Consider the following 4,146-nt stretch of genomic DNA (forward strand, 5'->3'; position numbering starts at 1 on the left):
ATTATTTTTAAAAAATAATTTTTTAAATAAAATAATAAATCATAAATAACTCATTATCCTACTCACCTTACAAAAATTTTCGCTTTCAAAAATTGTTATATTGGAACAAGTTTGAACCTAAATCAAAGAAAAATAGGATCCATGAAGAGAAGTATGCGTAGTGTCAAAGATAGTCTTCGAAAGAAGTCAAGTAGGCAATTAGATTTACCAGCAAACAAAGGACACAGGAACGATAAGGTATGGTCGGGAAATAATCAGATTGCATTCTGAGAAAATCCAAGGTAGAGAATTCCAATGAAGATAATGAAAGAAGAGATGGCACAAGTTCGTGTAGCACGAATAAAGGGTATACTTCGAAACGAATCCTTAAAACGTAACTTCTAACATTCCAAACCCCGTAATTCGCATTACTTATTACTTTTATTTCGTCCATGATAACCCATTAGAGTTTCCATATACATAAATCATCAATATTAAATTGGCCAGACCAAATACCATAAGAAATGCAACGGTCGACTAACAGCATTAATTAATAGACAGTTATGCATCTAAAACTCAAACTCTTATCATTAGGACAAGTCCTATTGCATGACAAACACTCAGAGTATGCAATGAAGCATAGTCAGTCCATTTCCAAGACTCTAACAAGAATGAATTGCTCTGATACCATAATGTAACATCCTAACTTTTAGCACCACATGATCGTACTAAAATTTTAGGCGTTACTTACCTCTAAACATTTTTATTTTATACTATTTTTATTTAATATTGAACCTTTACGGATACGAACCAAAATTTGAATTAAGAAAACGAAAGGTCTTTGCTTTAAACCTCTTAATCACAAAAAGATATATATAGTCACATAGCAATATATACATAGACTTATTCAAAGATTCTCAAATGCAGGTCCTACCCCTCAAAAACCAAAATAATAAATGATGAGGGGAAAATAAAATCTAACAACTCAACTCGTGAACATAATCTTCTATCCTCCTGTAGCTTCGTAGTAAGCCTTCGCACCTGTAGCTAAAAGGAGTGGAAATAGGGGATAAGAACTAGGGAGTTCTTAGTAGGGTCAGAGTGTATAGATATAAATTCATTTTATTATTTGTTACACAGGAATTCCATAACAGCATACTTGCAATCCTCAACAGGTGGCCAATGGCAGCAAAACTCATAATACAACCAACTTTAACAAACCATAGTTACAGAGAAAATCACAAATCAAGAAGCACACACATACAATCACAAACAAATATGCGCAAACAAGCAAGACAAACAATGCATATGATGCATGCCTTTCCTATGGATGATGATATCATCTGTCGGTTATATAGCCAACCCGACACGTCCTGGTAGCTAACCATGGATAGAAACACCCATTGTGGAGCAAGTGGGTTTAAGCTACAACCCCCCTTACTACTACCCGTTTAACCCAGAGCGAGTGGAAAAACCACTACTACCGCTACTACCTAGGCAGGTGCTTAAAAGCTCAACGTGGAGCAAGTGGAATAATACACTTCTGCTGCAACTACCCAGGCGTCAAAATCACTGATCTGGAGCAAGCGGGACGAACCACAATCCTTGCTATTGCCCAAGATCTCAAACATACATTCATTCAAAATTCCATAATTAAACTCATTTTTCATAATTTTTCTTCCCTATCTCTTACCCGGAGCAAGTGGAACTAAGCCACAACCCTTGCGTACTACCCAAGTGTTTTCCAACTATCAAAATCTCTCTCTTTAAAAACAAACTAAATCCATTTCTTTCATTAAAAATTTAAAATCCTTTTTATCAAAACAAAAGTCTCAAATCAACTTCAAAATCCTTTCTTTAATTCCGTTTAAAACAAAACCCCAAAATACATAACTCTCAAGCAAACAACAATAATCAATAATAAATCAACATAAACTTAATCAAACTCAAAGAATAATCAATCAAATCAAAATTCACTTATCAAATTCACATTTAATTATTATAAAATTACCAAAACCTTACCTCCGTACGAAATCAAAACAACGGAAACTCTGGAGAAGCTTTCTGATCGAGCTGCTGAAGAATAAAACATTAGAAATCGTCTGTGTCTCCTAGAACTTCAATTGGCCGAACTCAAGGAAAAGAGGAGCTACATCACCGTCAACTTCTACCGAACAAAAGTAGCACCAACGTGTAGAAAAAGAGGATACGAACACTTTTACCAGATTAAATTTTTTATTGGAGTTATAAATCGCAAAAAATTGAAGCCGGAAGTTCGAAGGTTCCATGGTTCTCTCCTTCACCCTTTGTCACTCTTGCTTTCTTTTCTTTCAACTTCAATTCGGTCATGATGGAAGGCTTCCTTAAGTGTCATTGTCACTGATGATGATGTTGGAGGTTATGGTAGAACCGATGATGATGATGATGATGATGATGATGATGATGATGATGATGATGATGATGATGATGATGATGATTTTTCTTTTCTTTCGTTCCTTTGGAGGTTACGGTAGAACCTTTCATTATATATATATGATGATGATGATGATGATGATGATGATGATGATGATGATGATGATTTTATCTTTTTTAAAATATTAAATTTAAACATACGCACACTAGAATAGAATCATATCAGCAACAAAAATTCAGAATTACAAAAACTAAACAAAGAATCCAAACTCAAAATACAAACTAAACTTAAAATTACATTAGCAACGAAAACTACAGAATCCAAAGTTAGAACACAAACGCAACTTAAAATCTTAAAAATTAACTCAAAAAAAGATGAAATTGGAGAAGCTAAGTAATGGCTTACCAGAGAAACAACAAAGGATGAATGGTGACACGATATTGACAGAGTGAGCTCGAAAGGATAGATAGAGGTGATAGTGAGCTCGTGGTGAGACAGAATAACCTCGAAGACATAGAAAGAGTTTGAACAGAGAGACAGCCAGGCACAAAGTTTGCAACGATGAGGAGATGATGGCCGAGCAAGAGCAATCTGCAAGGCCAAGAGAAGAGCTATGAGAAAAGATTCCATGACGAGGAGAAGAGGGTGAGTGGAAGATACGTTCGGCGGCAAGACGACACCCTTTGTATGTCATAATGCCGGCACCGACGGCACCGAGTACAATATGCTGACGAATATTCTGTTAAATCAAACGTTGTTTGAACGGTGGAGACTAAATTATAAAATTTAATTTTGTTTAAGGATCTAATTACAAATTTTTAAAGTGTAGATACCAATTTATAATTTCAATAAAAGTATAGGGACAAACTGTATAATTTAACCTAAATTATTTAACTCGGGCATAAAAACTCAAACGGTGAGTGTGCGAAAAATTTGGGCTATCACACTCAAACACAATCATTTTTTCATTGTCCATAATGTGAGAATTAAGGCTGTGTTTGCTTTTAAGAATAGGATAAGACAAGATATTGTGAACAAAACACAAAGAATAGAGACACAAAATTGTGTTTTTATATTCTATTTGGTGATAAATTAGAACAAATTATAAAAATCTAATTTATTCTCATTTTTTTATTCAAAAAATTTGAGAAAAAAAATATAATAATAAAAAATATAATTATAAAAAATTAACCAAAATAATAAAAAAAATAAGTTGTATCATTTATTAGTGTCAATAGATACAATATCTCTATTTATATCTCATCTATCATCTATATTAAATATAATTTTATATTTCTATATTTCTATCTCACTATCGTATTTTTATAAACAAACGCCACCTAAAATGCATAGTCACAGAAGCACACTCGCTACACACCACTCAGGCACTCAAGAAGTTCTTAGCTATAAAGCACGATTTAGTAGGCATGTGTTTGATGAAACTTTTTGCTAGTAAATCGTGGTATTTGGTTAGATTTTGTGAACAAATGTAATATTTTGCCACATACCACGATTTAAATATAAAAAAGAATAACTTTGGTTTATGACGATTGGGTAAATAAATATGTATTTATTTTATTGATGTAAAATTTCATAAATTTATGCACTGTGTTCTACAATAAATTGATACTTTTTTGTTATAAATTTGTAATTTTATTTTATCAATATTAAGTGCTAGTTTAGATTAGTTCTTTTTAGTGAAAAAATATTTTAAAAAAAATGTACTTTTATTCAATTTAAAATCTATTTGAATA

The sequence above is a fragment of the Arachis ipaensis genome, chromosome B09 (assembly GCF_000816755.2).
Source record: "Arachis ipaensis cultivar K30076 chromosome B09, Araip1.1, whole genome shotgun sequence".
NCBI lineage: Eukaryota > Viridiplantae > Streptophyta > Magnoliopsida > Fabales > Fabaceae > Arachis > Arachis ipaensis.